The sequence below is a fragment of the Mustelus asterias genome, chromosome 7 (assembly GCF_964213995.1).
Source record: "Mustelus asterias chromosome 7, sMusAst1.hap1.1, whole genome shotgun sequence".
Lineage (NCBI taxonomy): Eukaryota > Metazoa > Chordata > Chondrichthyes > Carcharhiniformes > Triakidae > Mustelus > Mustelus asterias.
Genome location: NC_135807.1, coordinates 34,804,098 through 34,823,388, shown reverse-complemented (window position 1 = coordinate 34,823,388; position 19,291 = coordinate 34,804,098). Strand labels below are relative to the sequence as shown.

The window sequence follows — 19,291 nt, the reverse complement described above, 5'->3', positions numbered from 1 at the left end:
ATCGTGCCATGGCGGGGGGGGGGGGGGGGCTGGAGGGGCAGCATTGCGGTGGTCCCGGGCTGGCCAGCGATCAGGCTGGCCAGCAAACGGGAGGTTAACAGTTTGAGGCCACTGCGCGTGCGCAGAGCTCCAGAACTGTCAAACTCCGGTGCAAATAGACCCCGCCCCCCTGGGTTTTTAACGATATTCACAACAGGGGCCTCTTCAGTGCACAGAGTGCGAAGATTCAGAAGCTGAACTGACAGAACAGTCGGGATTTAAAACAGTTTTCCCGCCAATTCAGCACTTTTGGGAGAATTGGCTCTATTCCCTCTCCCTGATGCTGTCAGACCTGCTAAAATTTTCCAGCATTTTCTATTTTTATTTCAGATTCCAGCATCCAGAGTATTTTGCTTTTATCTATAATGAGGAATGGCGATGGGCAAATAGGAATAAATGTCAGCCTTACCTTTGCTATCACATCCCCAGAACATTTTTTTGTAAAAGTTTAAAGTTTATTTATGTCACAAGTAGGCTTAGATTAGCATTGCAAAGTTTTTAAAGTTTTTTATTCCCCTAGTTGCCACGCCTGTTCGGGTCAATGCACCCTAACCAGCACATCTTTCAGACTGTGGGAGGAAATGGAGCACCTGGGGGAAACCCACGCAGACACGGGGAGAACGTGCAGACTCCGCACAGACAGTGACCTAAGCCAGGAATCGAACTCAGGCCCCTGGCGCTGTGAGGCAGCAGTGCTAACCACTGTGCCACCGTGCCACCCAGCAATGAAGTTACTGTGAAAATCCCCCAGTCGCCACACTCTGGCACCTGTTCAGCTTCTTCCCTGCTGCTGTCTGATTTTTGAATGGACTTACTTTGCATTAAGTTGATCTTTCTCTACACCCTAGCTATGACTGTAACACTACATTCTGCACTCCCTCGTTTCCTTCTCTATGAACGGTATGTTTTGTCTGTATACCGCACAAGAAACAATACTTTTCGCTGTATGTTAACACATGTGGCAATAATAAATCAAATCAAAAATCAAAAGGTACACTGAGGGAGAATTTAGCATGGCCAATGCACTTAATTGGCACATCTTTCGGATTGTGGGAGGAAACCGGAGGAAACCCACGCAGACACAGGGAGAATGTGTAGACTCCGGACAGCCAGTGACCCAAGTCTGGAATGGAACCCAGGTCCCTGGGACTATATTACATGGAAAGGAATCCCTTTTAAAAACATGACGCAAAACAAATAGGCGTGCATTCTATTTTGACTGTGTATAAATCTCACACTTTGCATTCTAAGCTGTATTTACTGCAACCCCGAGCAAGAAAGGGACTGGTGAGCAATGCAAGGACACCTGGGGAAGTCCCGGGGATTCTCAGCATGCCTGATGCTGCCTCTTTGTACAGTGTTTACCGGTGTGGCATGTGCAATGCCAAGTGCAGGAGGGATGAAGCGGTGTGCGCCACGTCACGGTTTCTTAGTGCTCATGTTGCATTGACGCAACATACTGAACTTTCACACGGAAAACCAGAAGAGTGAGTGAAAGAGGTGGAAAAAATCAGGGGCACGCAGACAAAGTTTGGAGGCTGCAGGGGATGAAGTAGCACGCCAAGGAGGAAAAGTGGACCTGACCATTTGATTTTTTTGCAAAAACAAAAAAACATACCACGAAAGAGGAGCAAAGAAGGCTTTTTGCTTTGCCCACCATTCTTTTGACCAAGAGTTGCATCTGTCACCTTTGGTGGGGTGAGGGAGAGAGTTGGACTGGTGGGGGACTCAGCTATTCCCCAGATCACGAGAGAGAGATTCTCCCCCCCCCTCCTCACTTTATGCCAGCAGGAGCTGGTTCCTGTATCTCAACAACCCAAAAAAAACAAGCCCGAATAAAGAGGAAGGCACTCCGGACGTGAGCAAGTGTGTGTGAGAGAGAGAAAAAAATTCCACAGCAGAAAACACGACGATCAAATTGAGCTGGAGACTTCCATGAGGTAAAAATTTGCTTTTTTGATACTTTTTAAAAATGTGGTAAGTAAAGGTTCTTCAAATCGGAAACATGAGCTGCACACGGTAGTTCCATTTTATAGATACAAAATGTTGCAGAAGTGTCGAGCTGTTTCTGTTTTGCAATCTTTGTAACTTGTCCAGGAAGTAAGCGTCGACTCGCACTGCCGCTGTGTTTTCTGTCATGTTCGGCTACTTTTAAACAAAAGTTGGGTTTGCATTTTGGCGCATTTCTTCAAAAAGCGCCTTGTGTGTCTATATTTAAGAGGATAATTTCCCAGAATGTTGATGTTCCGATAGAGATTAAACAGTAAACATGTAGTCTGCACGCAATGTGTACTTTTTTAATTAAAAGGTGAAATTTTACTGGTGAAATTCCGGGCGAGGTGACATCACTAACGTCAAAGGATTTGTGTTGGAGTGGGCTTTATTGTGTCTTATAATTTACATTGCACAAATATGAAAGAAGAAAAACTGTGCATCTGTACATATTTTGGTTTTAGAGAGGAAGACAATTTGAGGCACAATTTTATCATTCTGTCTCCAGTATTATATAGATGTTGCAGAATATTACGTGGGAGCAATTATTGGGCAATAACAGATTTTTTTTTCGTCTTTATGGTATGTGAAGCTTATTGCAGTGCACAGTGTGTGCATTCTTGCACTGTGTCCCCCACTCCCCACCCTAGAGAGAGCAGTACAATTATGCTGAATGTTTGAAAGAATAGTATAAAACGACCAAATTTGATCAATTGTTCTGTGGACGGTTGTGTTTGCCCTCATTTTTACCTTTGCGGATGTGAGATGGCCATGTAACAATTTTTCATATGCTCCATGAGGCCTGTTTGAAAACTTTCCTTGCCCGTGTGATTGTTAATCTGCCCTTAGAACAGCATAACCTCGTTTTAATGTGATTCTTTAGTGAATTCAGTTGGTTGTACCTAGCACAAGTTGTACCCTGTACTCACTCCCAACTATCACGTCACTTAAATATGATACTAATATTAATCAATTTATTATTCTATTAAATTTGCATAACTGAATACATGCCAATATCCATAATTGTTAAGCAATTAAACTAGCAGCTGGTTGCAAACTTTGATGTGTGCAGACTGTGCTTGAGGTGTAATTGACAGTTCTTAAGTGTAGGTCGCAAGTTTGCTATTACCCAGGCTCTCTTACTCAGGCTCTCCTCATTTTTGCTCGGCCCAGTTGCATGAAGTTTTGGTGTCAGAGTGGTACTGAACGGCACCTTCAAATCGCTGTTCCCGCAAACATTTAAAGAACAAGGAAAATTACAGCACAGGAACAGGCCCTTCGGCCCTCCAAGCCTGCATTGACGCATTTAACTTTTTTTTTGTTATTAAATGAAGCGCCTCCCAATTTACTTAAATGGTTTGTTGTGATTTTTGAATGGTCATTTGGAACTTTCACTCTCACTGGATGATTGGAGCTTTCAGGGCTGAGATGGGTGAATTTTTGTTAGGGAAGGGTAGAAATATAGAACAAAGGTGGAAAAAAGAGCTGAGGCTTAAAATCAATCGCATTCCAATTGAATTGTGCAGCAGTCTTCAGGGACTGAAGGTCCAATTTGTCTTCCTAATTTTGTTACGTTACTACATTTCGCCTTAATCTTTCTTTTTGTACTGATTCTGGTGGCAAATAAAACCCCATCTTTCACTTCTTGTTTTCTGGTATTTATGCTTTCAATAATATGTTTACTTTAATGCTCAGGAATTTCCTCCTGAAACCCCTCTACCTCTTCACTTCCTGAAAACACATTTCTTTGACGAAGTTTTTGGTCCACCTAATGTTATTTTCTTTGACTCAGCATCCTTTTATTTATCATGCATTGGGTTTTATATAGCCTTAAATCTGCTACACAATTTCAACTTGTTTTTGTCATAATTTTAATACAGATATTAGTGCATTTAGAATTGAAGGAATAACATCATTATTGAAATTACAAATGGATGAATTTAATATGATTAGCATATTCTTATTGGCCAAGTAATTTCTAAGTTTAAATGAGTAGGTTGCAGATTACAATTAAGCTAACATTTTGGGGGTAATTTTGACTTTGGCTGATATCAGATACATGCAAGACATCTTCCTGATTTTCTCTTCTGTTGTCTCCAGTGGAGTATTCTACATCACAAAAAAATCATGCCCATCACCTGTTTTTCCTTCCATTTTTTTTCTATGATATATGTACTCATGTATAAATTTCCCTGAAAGATGTGTAAACAGTTCATGTGCACTGGCATTTCAATAACACATTTTGGTCTGAACATTTCAGCCTCGACTTGCACATGTCCTCTCCACTCCATAGGCATAGGTGCATGCTAATTCAATGGATCATCCACTGGAACCTTGGCCATGTGATTTTTCAACAAGCTATACCTAAAAAGTGGCCATTGGTCCACAGAAGGTGATCCTGATCAGGATCAGCTGATCCTGACCTTAATCTGGCTTGATTTCCAGAGTTAGAAACATAGAAACTAGAAGCAGGAATAGGCCATTCGGCCCTTTGAGCCTGCTTCACCTGCTCCGCCATTCATTATGATCATGGCTGATCATCAAATTCAGTATCCTGATCTGCTGGCAAGTTACACACAATATCCTGACCTGATGGTAAGTTGTGCACTTGTCAGCAAGAATCGATAGGCTGTGGTCAGGACAGAGGACATTGGTAGAATTTTATGCCTACATAGCAAGGGACAATGCAACAAATATTAGCATCCCCTACTGTCACCATGACTTGAACCAATACAACTCCATGCTGGCTGAGAATTTAAGTTGCAATCTTTTTGACTGTAAGGATCATCTCCTTGATGTCTTTATCAACTGGTTGGACTTTTTCTGTGCCCTCATGCTTTTTTAATGTATGTTTTCTTATATTTAAGATGACTAATGGAAATAAAATTGGGAGAGATGTAAAACAGGTTGTTGATTCATCATCATCTTTTTACATCATCTTATAAATTCAAAATGACCCTATCAATTCATGGTAAATACTAGGTTCAGATTACAAGCTGTCTAGGTAATCAGACCTCGGATTCTGATCCACATGAACAGAGTTGGTTATACGATAAACCATAAGAAGGATCCTGGATTTATGGTATTAGTACAATTAGTGATTTATGGTATTAGTACAATCTGAGATGTGATCCTGGAGTGATTTATGGTATCAGTACACAGAGATGTAATGATGTTTTCCTAATAGACTGACAGTTGTTTTTGTAATATACTATATGCCAGTTAACTGTTGTGCATCCATCCGCAGATTTTAAGTGCAGAGTTGCATGCCAACGTATTAGCCTGTTTTCCTTGCATTGCCTTATTGGCTATAGTAAGTTAGGGGTAATTCTCATATTTTTCTGCTTGAACCTTGGGGAAATTAATTTCCTTGTTGAGATTTGGGCAGGCCCCCCCCACCCCCCTTGCCGAATAGAACATTACATTACAGCGCAGTACAGGCCCTTCGGCCCTCTGTTGCGCCGACCTGTGAAACCAATCTGGTTGCGCCGACCTGTGAAACCAATCTAAAGCCTATCTAACCTACACTATTCCAATGTCATCCATATGTTTATCCAATGACCTTTAAATGCCCTTAATGTTGGCGAGTCCACTACTGTTGCAGGCAGGGCATTCCACGCCCTTACTACTCTCTGAGTAAAGAACCTACCTCTGACATCTGTCCTATATCTATCACCCCTCAATTTAAAGCTATGTCCCCTCGTGCTAGCCATCACCATCCGAGGAAAAGGGCTCTCACTGTCCACCCTAACTAATCCTCTGATCATCTTATATGCCTCTATTAAGTCACCTCTTAACCTTCTTCTCACTAACGAAAACAGCCTCAAGTCTGTCAGCCTTTCCTCATAAGACCTTCCCACCATACCAAGCAACATCCTGGTAAATCTCTGCACCCTTTCCAATGCTTCCACATCCTTCCTATAATGCGGCGACCAGAACTGTATGCAATACTCCAAGTGCAGCCGCACAAGAGTTTTGTACAGCTGCAACATGACCTCATGGCTCCGAAACTCAATCCCTCTACCAATAAAAGCTAACACACCGTATGCCTTCTTAACAACCCTATCAACCTGGGTGCCAACTTTCAGGGATCTATGCACATGGACACCGAGATCTCTCTGCTCATCCACACTACCAAGTATCTTACCATTTGCCCAGTACTCTGTATTCCTGTTACTCCTTCCAAAGTGAATCACCTCACACTTTTCCACATTAAACTCCATTTGCCACCTCTCAGCCCAACTCTGCAGCTTATCTATGTCCCTCTGTAACCTGCAACATCCTTCCGCACTGTCCACAACTCCACTGACTTTAGTGTCATCCGCAAATTTACTAACCCATCCTTCTATGCCCTCATCCAGGTCATTTATAAAAATGACAAACAGCAGTGGCCCCAAGACAGATCCTTGCGGTACACCACTAGTAACTGAACTCCAGGATGAACATTTCCCATCAACCACCACCCTCTGTCTTCTTACAGCTAGCCAATTCCTGATCCAAACCGCTAAATCACCCTCAATCCCATGCCTCCGTATTTTCTGCAGTAGCTTACCATGGGGAACCTTATCAAACGCTTTACTGAAATCCATATACACCACATCAACTGCTTTACCCTCATCCACCTCTTTGGTCACCTTCTCAAAGAACTCAATAAGGTTTGTGAGGCACAACCTACCCTTCACAAAACCGTGTTGACTATCCCTAATCAAATTATTCCTTTCTAGATGATTATAAATCCTATCTCTTATAATCCTTTCCAAAACTTTGCCCACAACAGAAGTAAGTCTCACTGGTCTATAATTACCAGGGTTGTCTCTACTCCCCTTCTTGAACAAGGGGACAACATTTGCTATCCTCCAGTCTTTTGACACTATTCCTGTAGACAATGACGACATAAAGATCAAAGCCAAAGGCTCTGCAATCTCCTCCCTAGCCTCCCAGAGAATCCTAGGATAAATCCCATCCGGCCCAGGGGACTTATCTATTTTCACACTTTCCAGAATTGCTAACACCTCCTCCTTATGAACTTCAATCCTGTCTAGTCTAATAGCCTGTATCTCAGTATTCTCCTCGACAACATTGTCTATTTCCTGCGTGAATACTGTCAAAAAATATTCATTTAGCGCCACTCCTATCTCTTCAGACTCCACACACAACTTCCCACTACTGTCCTTGACTGGCCCTAATCTTACCCTAGTCATTCTTTTATTCCTGACATACCTATAGAAAGCTTTAGGGTTTTCCTTGATCCTACCTGCCAAAGACTTCTCATGTCCCCTCCTGGCCCTTCTTAGCTCTCTCTTTAGGTCCTTCCTGGCTAACTTGTAACTCTCAAGCGCCCTAACTGAGCCTTCATGTCTCATCTTTACATAAGTCTCCTTCTTTGTTTTCACAAGCGATTCAACTTCTTTAGTAAACCACGGTTCCCTCGCTTGACCACTTCCTCCCTGCCTGACAGGTACATACTTATCAAGGACACGCAGTAGCTGTTCCTTGAACAAGCTCCACATTTCAATTGTGCCCATCCCCTGCAGTTTCCTTCCACATCCTATGCATCCTAAATCTCGCCTAATCGCATCATAATTTCCTTTCCCCCAGCTATAACACTTGCCCTGCGGTATATACCTATCCCTTTCCATTGCTAAAGTAAACGTAACCGAATTGTGGTCACTATCACCAAAGTGCTCACCTACCTCCAAATCTAACACCTGGCCTGGTTCATTACCCAGTACCAAATCCAATGTGGCCTCGCCTCTTGGTGGCCTATCTACATACTGTGTCAGGAAACGCTCCTGCACACATTGGACAAAAACTGACCCATCTAAAGTACTCGAACTATAGCTTTTCCAGTCAATATTTGTAAAGTTAAAGTCCCCCATAACAACTGCCCTGTTACTTTCGCTCCTATCCAGAATCATCTTTGCAATCCTTTCCTCTACATCTCTGGAACTTTTCGGAGGCCTATAGAAAACTCCCAACAGGGTGACCTCTTCTTTCCTGTTTCTAACCTCAGCCCATACTACCTCAGTCGATGAGTTCTCATCAAATGTCCTTTCTGCCACCGTAATACTGTCCTTGACTAACAATGCCACACCTCCCCCTCTTTTACCACCTTCCCTGATCTTACTGAAACATCTAAACCCCGGAACCTGCAACAACCATTCCTGTCCCTGCTTTATCCATGTCTCCGAAATGGCCACAACATCGAAGTCCCAGGTACCAACCCATGCTGCAAGTTCACCCACCTTATTCCGGATGCTCCTGGCGTTGAAGTAGACACACTTCAAACCACCTTCCTGCCTGCCGGTACACTCCTGCGACCTTGAAATCTTATTCATGACCTCACTACTCTCAACCTCCTGTACACTGGAGCTACAATTCAGGTTCCCATCCCCCTGCTGAATTAGTTTAAACCCTCCCGAAGAGGATTAGCAAATTTCCCCCCCAGGATATTAGTACCCCTCTGGTTCAGGTCTAGACCATCCCGTTTGTAGAGGTCCCACCTACCCCAGAATGAGCCCCAATTATCCAGGTATCTGAATTCCTCTCTCCTGCACCATCCCTGTAGCCACGTGTTCAATTGTTCTCTCTCCCTATTCCTCTCCTCGCTAGCATGTGGCACGGGTAACAAACCAGAGATAACAACTCTGTTTGTTCTCGCTCTAAGCTTCCACCCTAACTCCCTGAATTTCTGCCTTACATCCCCATCCCTTTTCCGACCTATGTCTTTGGTGCCTATGTGAACCACAACTTGGGGCTGGTCCCCCTCCCCCTTAAGGATCCCGAAAACACGATCCGAGACATCACGGACTCTGGCACCTGGGAGGCAACACACCAACCGCGAGTCCCTCTCGTTCCCACAGAATCTCCTATCTGTCCCCCTAACTATGGAGTCCCCAATGACTCATACTCTACACCTCTCCCCCCTTCCCTTCTGAGCAACAGGGGCACACTCTGTGCCAGAGACCTGTACCCCATGGCTTACCCCTGGTAAGTCCCCCTCCCCAACAGCATCCAAAATGGTATACAGAGGAACAGCCACAGCGGATCGCTGCACTGACTGCTTCTTACCCTTTCCAACAGTCACCCAAGCATCTTCATTTCTAGGAGTAACTACCTCCCTGTCGCTTTTATCTATAACTGTCTCTGCCTCCCAAATGATCCTGAGTTCATCCAGTTCCAGTTCCAGATCCCTAACACGGTCTTCAAGGAGCTGTAATTGGGTGCACTTCCTGCAGGTATACTCAGCTGGGACACTAATGGTGTCCCTCACCTCAAACATCCCACAGGAGGAACATTGCTCTGCCTGCACTGCCATCCCTGCTAACTTCCCTTACTAAGAAACGAAAGAGAAAAGAAGAAAATAAAAAAACCTTACCTGCTCTCACACCGAATAGTGCGTGATGTATTGGAGGTTGTGGGCTTTGGGAGGCTGAAAGCTCCTTTCTTCAATAAGGGGATGATACAACCCCTGGGTGGAAGATGGTGAGATAGCTGCCTGGCTGTCTCTGTTTGGCTCTGCCGATTATTACCTGAGAGTGCCACTTTCACATCCTCCCTTAGCAGATCTGACTGACTAGTAGCAGGTGAAGTTTAGGTAACTGGAAAGAAGGGACAGCTGAAGCCCAGACTTTCCTTCTCGGGCCTGAATGAGCACTCCTGCTCCTCTTGACTTTACAAAATATAACTTTAAGAATGACCTTTTTGCACCTCTGCTCTTTTCCTGACAGGTTTTACTGAACAGTTCTTTGATGATGGACAACCTACTCTGTACACAATTTGAGCCCCTATTAATATTTATTAATCAGATAGGTGCTTCAATTGTCTGCAAAAACAGCTATTGCCAAAAAAGAGACATGTGAAAGCATTTTTGTCTTGCACTCATCAGGACACTTTGCAAGAATCCCTTCACAAGAAGTGTTCTGATGAGTGCAAGAAGAAAAGCTTCAACCTATCTCTTTTTTCAGCAAGTTCTGTACTATCAAACGACTGTAAACGTGGATATGTTAAACTGGCTACAGGGTGGCAGTGGAGCAGGAAGTAACACCGTCAGATTGTAGTCCCTCCTGCCAGACAGAGGAAATCAAAATACACTCATCAAAAATCTCTCTAACTCAGTTTTAAATCTACTCAATATGGAGAGAATTCCAAAGGCTAATGACCCTCTGAGAGAAGAAATTCATCCTGATCTCCTCTGTAAAATGGAGACCCCTTATTTTTAAGTTGTGCCCCAGTTTTAGATTCCCACACGAGAGGAAACAATCTCTCAGCATCTAACTTGTCAAGCCCTTGTTTCAATAAGGTCACCCCTCATTCTTCTGAACCCCAATGAGTATCAGCTCAACCTGCTCAACCTTTTCTCATAAAACAATTCCTTCATCCCAGGAATTAGCCTAGTGAACCTTCTCTGTACCTTTTTAAGCAAGGGACCAAAACTGTGCACAGTACTCCAGGTGCGGTCTGACCAGTGCCCTGTACAGTTGCAGCAAAATTACCCAACTTTTATACTCCATCCCTCTGAAATAAAGGGCAGCATTTTTCCTAATTATTTGCTGTACCTACATAATTGATTTCTTTGTGATTCAAATACGGGGGGCGGGGGGGGGGGGGGGGGGGGGGGCGGGGCAGGGGAGTGGAATCCTTCCATCCCGTTGCGCTAATTTTCTAGCGCAGCGTGGTGAGAGAATCTCACGCACGAGAATTCGCAGGATTCGTGCATGAGTTCCCACCATGCGCGCATCTCCAAATGCAGGATATCTGGCACCGTCTGATTCGCGCTAGAAACTGGCGGGAACACCAAGTACTTTGCATCTGATTTTAATGTTATTTTAAAGTGATTAGTGGCTCTGGGACTGAATTCTCCGGGCCCACGAGCATCCCCCAGCCCGCCAGGAGTATTTCACCCCTGCCGTCTGTGGCAAGGTCTGCAAGACATAACAGGCTACAAGATGAAAGCATGTAAAATCGCCGGCTCCAACGCACCCCTCCCTGATGAGGTCAATGCATTCTATGCCCGTTTTGAGCAAGAGGTTATCAAGAGCACGTCCTCCACCCCGGAAGCCTCGGATGAACCTGTATCCAAGGTCACCATTGCATATGTCAGAGCAGCCTTCTTGAAGGTCAACCCACAGAAAGCGACTGGCCCGGATGGGGTACCTGGACGAGCACTCAAATCCTGCGCGGATCAGCTGGCGGGGGTATTCGCAGACACCTTCAACCTCTCTTTGCATCAAACTGAGGTCCCTATCTGCTTCAAGAAGATGACCATCATCCCAGTACCAATGAAAAACCAAGCAGCGTGCCTTAATGACTATCGTCTAGTGGCTCTGACATCCATCATTATGAAGTGCTTCCAAAGGTTAGTCATGGCAAGAATCATTCGAGCTTCCTGGACGACCTGGATCCACTACAGTTCGTCTACTGCCGCAACAGGTCCACAGCAGACGCCATCTCCCTGGCCCTGCACTCAACCCTGGAACACTTAGATAACAAAGACACCTATGTCAGACTCCTATTTATTGACTACAGCTCAGCCTTCAACACCATTATTCCAACAAAACTCATCTCCAAACTCTGTGGCCTGGGCCTCGGCTCCTCCCTCTGCGACTGGATCCTGAACTTCCTGACTCACAGATCACAATCAGTAAGGATAGGCAACAACACCTCCTCCACGATCATCCTCAACACCGGTGCCTCACACCTATGACTGTGTGGCCAAATTCCCCTCCAACTCGATTTTCAAATTTGCTGACGACACCACCGTCGTGGGTCGGGTCACAAACAATGATGAGATGCAGTACAGGAATGAGACAGAATCTGGTGAACTGATGTGACAACAATAATCTCTCCCTCAATGTCAACAAAATGAAGGAGATTGTCATCGACTTCAGGAAGCGCAGTGGAGAACATGCCCCTGTCTACATCAACAGGGACAAAGTAGAAATGGTTGAAAGCTTCAGGTTTTTAGGTGTCTAGATCACCAACAACCTATCCTGGTCCCCTCATGCCGACAGTATAGTTACGAAAGCCCACCAACGCTTCTACTTTCTCAGAAGATGAAGGAAATTTGGCATGTCAGCTACGACTCTCACCAACTTTTACAGGTGCACCAGAGAAAGCATTCTTTCTGGTTGTAGCGCAGCTTGGTATGGCTCCTGCTCTGTTCAAGACTGAAGAAACTACAAAGGGTCGTGAATGTAGCCCAATCCATCATGCAAACCAGCCTCCCATCCATTGACTCTGTCTACACTTCCCGCTGCCTCGGAAAAGCAGCCAGCATAATTAAGTACCCCACGTACTCCAGACAAACTCTCTTGCAGCTTCTTCCATTGGGAAAAAGATACAAAAGTCTGAGGTCACGTACCAACCAACTCAAGAATAGCTTCTTCCCTGCTGCCATCAGACTTTTGAATGGACCTACCTTGCATTAAGTTGTTCTTTCTCAATACCCTAGCTATGACTGTAACACTACATTCTGCACTCTCTCGTTTTGTTCTCTATAATTTCCCATCTGCTGCCTCCCTCCCTTCTTAAACAGCGGTGTGACATTAGCTACTTTCCAGTCCTCTGGGACCCTCCCTGCCTCCAGTGATTCCTGAAAGATCACCACCAATGCTTCCACAATTTCCTCAGCTATCTCTTTTAGAACCCTCGGGTGTAATCCATCTGGTCCAGGTGACTTATCTACCTTCAGACCTTTAGTTTCCCCGGAACCTTCTCCTTGGTGATGGCCACTGCACTCACCTGTGCCCCCTGGTTCTAATGGAGCTCTGGCATCCCACTGGTGTCTTCCACCTTGAAGACTGATGCAAAATAACTATTCAGTTCCTCTGCCATTTCTTTGTTTCCTATTATTACTTCTCCAACCTAATTTTTCAGTGGCCCAATGTCTATTTTTGCCTCTCTCTTACCTTTTATATATTGAAATAAAACTATCCCTCTCTTCTTTTATATTACTAGCTAGCTTACACTCATATTCCATCTTCTCCCCCCTTATTGATTTTTAGTTGTTCTCTGCTTGCTTTTAAAGACTTCCCAATCAAAGAACAAAGAAAATTACGGCACAGGAACAGGCCCTTCGGCCCTCCAAGCCTGCACCAACGATGCTGCCCAATTTAACTAAAACCCCCTTCCCTTCTGGGGTCTATATCCCTCCATTCCCATCCTATTCATGTATTTGTCAAGACGCCCCTTAAAAGTCACTACCGTATCTGCTTCCACTACCTACCCCGGCAACGAGTTCCAGACACCCACCACCCTCTGTGTAAAAAAACCTGCCTCGTACGTCTCCTTTAAACCTTGCCCCTTAACCCTATGCCCCCTAGTAATTGACTCTTCCACCCTAGGAAAAAGCTTCTGATTATCCACTCTGTCCATGCCTCAGGTCACCCCTCAACCTCTGTCATTCCAGTGAGAACAAACCAAGTTTCTCCAACCTCTCCTCATAGCTAATGCCCTCCATACCAGGCAACATCCTGGTAAATCTTTTCTGTATCTTCTCCAAAGTCACCACATCCTTCTGCTAGTGTGGCGACCAGAATTGAACACTATATTCCAAGTGTGGCCTAACTAAGGTTTTATAAAGCTGCAACATGACTTGCAAATTTTTAAACTCAGTGCCCCGGCCAATGAAGGCAAGTATGCTGTATGCCTTCTTGACTACCTTTCTCCACTGCGTTGCCACTTTCAGTGACCTGTGTACCTGTACACCCAGATCCCTCTGCTATCAATACTCTTGAGGGTTCTGCCATTTACTGTATATTTCCTATCTGTATTAGACCTTCCAAAATGCATTACTTCACATTTGTCCAGATTAAACTCCATCTGCCATCTCTCTGCCCAAGTCTCCAACTGATATATATCCTGCTGTATCCTCTGATGGTCCTCATCGCTATCCGCAAATCCACCAACCTTTGTGTCGTCCGCAAACTTACTAATCAAACCAGTTACATTTTCCTCCAAATCATATATATATATATATATATATATATTACAACAGCAAAGGTCCCAGCACTGATCCCTGAGGAATGCCACTTGTCACAACCCTTCATTCAGAAACACACCCTTCCACTGCTATGACCGAGACAGTTTTGTATCCACCTTGCCAGTTCACCCCTGATTCCATGCGACTTCACCTTCTGCGCCAGTCTGCCATGAGGGACCTTGTCAAAGGCCTTACTGAAGTCCACGTCGACAACATCCACTGTCCAACCCTCATCAATCACCTTCGTCACTTCCTCAAAAAACTCGATCAAGTTAGTGAGCTACGACCTCCCCTTCACAAAACCATGATGCCTCTCACTAATACGTCCACTTATTTCCAAGTGGGAGTAAATCCTGTCTCGAAGAACCCTCTCCAATAATTTCCCTACCACTGATGTAAGGCTCACCGGCCTGTAATTACCAGGATTATTCTTCTTAAACAAAGCAACAACATTGGCTATTCTCCAATCCTCTGGGACCTCCCCTGTATGTGGAGATGCTGGATTGGACTGGGGTAAGCACAGTAAGAAGTCTCACAACACCTGAAGAAGGAGCGACACTCCAAAAGCTTGTGCTACCAAATAAACCTGTTGGACTTTAAACTGGTGCTGTGAGACTTCTTACTGTACCTCCCCTGTAGCCAGTGAAGATACAAAGATTTCTCTCAAGGTCCCAGCAATTTCCTCCCTTGCCTTTCTTAGTATTCGGGGGATATCCCATTAGGCCCTGGGGACTTGTCTACCTTAATGTTTCTCAAGAAAAATTTAAATTCATTCTTTACTAAGAATGCACCCCTGCCTCCTTTGCCCATCTGCTTGTCCTTTCGATAGGACATATATCCTTGGATATTTAGATCCCAGCCCTGGTCCCTTTGCAGCCACGTCTCTGTGATGCCAATATCGTATCGGCCAATTTCAATGTGCGCAACAAGCTCATTGACCTTATTCCGTATACTGCGCGCATTTAGGTACAACACCCTCAGTCCTGCATTGACCACCTCCCTTCTCATACTTGTCAGCTTTTTTGCGTTGCCTGAGGTTAGATTCCTGCCATGTTCTATACTCTGTTCTATGTGGTCCTTTCTACACTTTCTGTTCTATTACATGGTCTGGAAACCTTACTAACTTCTCCTGAGCCCTCGGCTCCTTTAACTAGTTGAAAGTCCTCATCGTTAATCTGCAATTCTACCCTCTCCTTTAACATTGATTTTCTAATTCTCCATACAACTGGACCCTCCCCCCAACTATTTAGTTTAAAGCCCTATCTACAGCCCTAGTTATACGATTCGCCAGGACTTGGTGGTCCCAGCATGATTCAGATGAAGACTGTCTCATCGGAACAGGTCCTCTCTTCCCCAATACTGGTGCCAATGTCCCATGAATTCAGACCCATTCCTCTCACACCAATCTTTGAGCCACGCATTTACCTCCTTAATCTTATTGTTCCTCTGCCAATTAGCTTGTGCTCAGGTAGTAATCCAGAGATTATTACCTTTTTGGTTTTGCATTTTAATTTAGCTCCTAACTGTTCATACTCCCTTAGCAGAACCTCTGTTCCTGTTCTACCTATGTCATTGGTATCTACATGGACCACGACCACTCCAAGTTCCTCTGCAGTCCAGATGAGATATCCCGAACCCGAGCACCAGACAGGCAACACAACCTTCGGGATTCTCGATCCTGGTCACAGAGAACAGAGTCGATGCCCCTGACTATACTATCCCCAATTACGACCACATTTCTTTTTCTCCCCCCACTTGAAAGGCTCCCTGTACCACGGTGCTGTGGTCAGTTTGCTCATGCTCCCTGCACTATCCGTTTCCGTCCATACAGGAGCAAGAATCTCAAACCCTGTTCAGGGACTGAAGCTCCTGCAACCCTACCTCCTGGATCCCTCTACCTGCCTCACTCGCAGCCACACCCTTCTGTCTCTGACCACTGACTGAATTCAAGGTATTTAATCTAAGGGGTGTGACTGCCTCCTGGAACACATTGTCCAGGTATCTCTCCCCCTCCCCTGATGTGTCGCAGCGTCCGCTCAGAATCCAGCTCATCCACTCTGAGCCGGAGTTCCTCAAGCAACCAACACTTACTACAGACGTGCTCATTGGGAACCACGATGAGGTCCACCAGCTCCCACATCATGCATGAACAACGCATCACCTGAACCTCCATCTCTATTTTATTTAATTAGTTTTTAATTTAAACTTTTAAAAATTATATATCTCCTTATTACCTCAGTCTCAATACAATTTCTACCCAGTAATTTAAATGGATTTTCAAATTTAGCACAGCTCCCTATTAGCCAATCAAAAACAGCCCTCCTGTGATGTAACTTTTAATGACTACTTACCTCCTTATAACTTACCATTTGAACTCCCTGTTTCCACCCAACTCCAAAAGCACTCTCACACAGCCAGGCAACGCTCACAGTGCAGACTCAACTAAACTTGTAGAGGAGATCAGTGAGAAAAGTGATATATTTCGAGAATATAAATGAACATCATCATGGCCTGTGGTGAATCTTCCATTAGTGAGAGACTTTTATGTTGTTCTAGCAATGGACTTGAAGGTATGTGATAATGATAAAAACATTATCTCTGGCACGTCACGGACATGGCAACTTGACAGTAATATAATATATAGCAAAGGAAACAAAGATAATTTTGGACAAGATAATGGAAAAGTGGATAGGAACTGGACTGGGAGCATTGGCTTAATTCCTAACTGACCTTGGGGGAGGATTTGTCAACGAGGAATTTAAAGTATGTATAAAAATATGAGCATCGTAATGATGAACACAGCAGTGGAAAGTCACTTTAGTAATGGAATTTGTGAAAGAAATCACACAGTAACTGATTAGTTGGTCAGCTAATATCTTGCTTCACAAAATATTAGCTGACCAACAAAGCTGTAAGCTGACATCTGCTCTGGCATGGACAGTCCATGTGAAGAAATCAATTCAAATGGTTAGGGTGCTGTATCAATCAATTCATTTATGGGAGAAAGCCTGAAAAATCTTTGGCGATCTGGGATCACCCCCTGGCCTTGGAAAGACTTTAATTAGTTCAACTTTTTCAGAGCATTTGAATACCCTGCATGCAGGGAAAATGGCATTTTTCAAGGCTGAAATTTTGGGAAATTTCAGCAGCCTTATAGCATCGCATAAGATCATCAGAAATAAATTTCAATCCAGAGGATATGGCATATTACAAAAGAGAAGAACTGAAAGAATGGAAGGGTTTTGAAGTATGGGCAATGATAGAAAAGTTGTTAATTTACAATGTGGGAATCAAACCGTTAGGGTACTTATTCAGGGATAAGTGGCAGTGATTGTACATTTACAGAATCTGAGGGCAAAGGAAATTAAGAGGTACATACACTTCACATACCCGCATGTTGGACAATTGTTGGAGCAGATTACAGCAGTTAAAGGGATGACTGAATATAAACAAAGTAATACGGAAGCCAAATATAAGTCTATTTATCTCAAAGGACAAATAACCAAAGTTGACACTTGAGTAGGGGCCAGTGTGTGGAGGGATGCCACTATTATAAGGAGAGCAAGAAAATCCACTGGCTAATTGAAACATTGGTTGAATGTGCAAGATGAGGGACAAGAGATAACACCCATGGATTGTGAGTAGCGCGACAAGAGTAAGGACCATAGAACAGGTTAGAAATGTCATTAGAAGGAGAAGCTTGGCGTTTTGAAAGAACACTTGGGCAGAATTTTACACTCCCCCATGCGTGAAATTGCCTGGATGGGATTCCCTCTGGGTTCCTGCCTGCCCCAACCTGGTAGTGATTTTATGCTGGGGTGTACAGGGCCTCAGTTGGAAAGCCTAGGAAGCCCAACCTTGCCGCAGATTAGGCCCTTAAGTGGCCACATAATGACCACTTAACGGCCTCTTCCTGCCCAGCCTCACATTTTAGGCTGGTGGGTGGATGACAGCTTGCAAGAAACACAAAAATAGAGCAAGTTCTATCTCATATAAGAAGTGGGGGGGGGGGGGGTGAGGGGGGCTCTATCATAAACTCCCTTATTATTGGATGCACCCTTCACTTCAGGCCTAGAGACGTTGGGACTCCTGCTGCCCCCTGATCTACAACCTGAGACCCAATCGTAATGTCGATGGCACTTTTCATCACTTTCTAATGATCACGAGAAATCTGATGGTCTGATAATTGGTCAGATTGGATTTGTCCTGCTTTTTGCATGCAGCACATACCTAGGCAGTTTTCCACATTGTTGGGTTGGTGCCAGTGTTTTAGTTATACAAGCATAGTTTGTCTAGGCATGGAGCTAACTCTGGAACACAAGTCTTACCGGAATGTTGTCAGGCCCCATTGGCTTTGGAGTATCAACTGCCTTCAGGTGTTTCTTGATATCATGTGGAGTGAGCCAAATTTACTGAAGACTGTCATCTGTGATGCTGGAGACCTCTGGAGGAGGCCACGATAGATCATCCACTTGACACTTATGGCTGAAGATAGTTGCAAATGCTCCAGCATTGTCTTTTGCATTGATGTGCTGGGTTACCCCATCATTGAGGATGGGGATTTTTTTGTTTAATCGTCCACTGCTATTCACGACTGGATATGACAAGACTGCAGAGCTTAGATCTGATCTATTGGTGTTGGGATCGCTTAGTTCTGTCTATCACTTGCCTCTTCTGCTGTTTCGCATGCAAGTAGTCCTATGTTGTAGCTCTTTAGGTATGCCTTCTGCTGCTCCTAGCATATCCTTTTGCACTCTTCATTGAATCCCTGGCTTGGATCATGCACTGCACTTGACACAATCTTCCCTAAAAAAGCAGCAATAAATCAGGAGAACCCTTGAGAAAATGCTCAATGCTTGTCTGTTAAGGTTAGATATCTACAATTGATTTCTAAAATTTGAATATATTTATCACTGAAAAGATCTGAAGGCTACATCACCTGAAAATAGGATGTATTGTTTCTTGCGAGCTGTCAGACAAAACATATCGTTCACAGAGTACATAGGGAAGAAGGAAAGGATAGGGTGCAGAATATAGTGGTGCTGCAGTTACCGATAGGGTGAAGAGAAAGATCAGCTTAATGTGTAGTAGGACCATTCAAAAGTCTGATGGCAGCAGAGAAGAAGCTGTTCTTGAGTCAGTGTTTTCAAACTTCTGTCCCTTTTTCCTGACGGAAGAAGGTGGAAGAGAGTATGTCCTGAATACGTGGGGTCCTTGAGTATGCTGATAGCTTTCCCGAGGTAGCGGGAAGTGCAGATAGAGTCAGTGGATGGGAGG

At 44.3% G+C, this 19,291-nt stretch overlaps 1 protein-coding gene across 4 annotated transcripts in view; it reads left to right on the top strand.

Annotated features, from left to right (window-relative positions):
* Nucleotides 1-1,406: 1,406 nt before the first annotated feature.
* The window catches only part of map3k22 (mitogen-activated protein kinase kinase kinase 22), a 118,220-nt gene continuing 100,335 nt past the window's right edge, over nt 1,407-19,291 (top strand). For all 4 annotated transcript variants that reach the window (XM_078215846.1, XM_078215847.1, XM_078215851.1 and 1 more), the window contains exon 1: nt 1,407-1,979. The gene's annotated coding sequence lies outside the window, so the exon portion shown is untranslated. The remainder of the gene's footprint in view (nt 1,980-19,291) is intronic.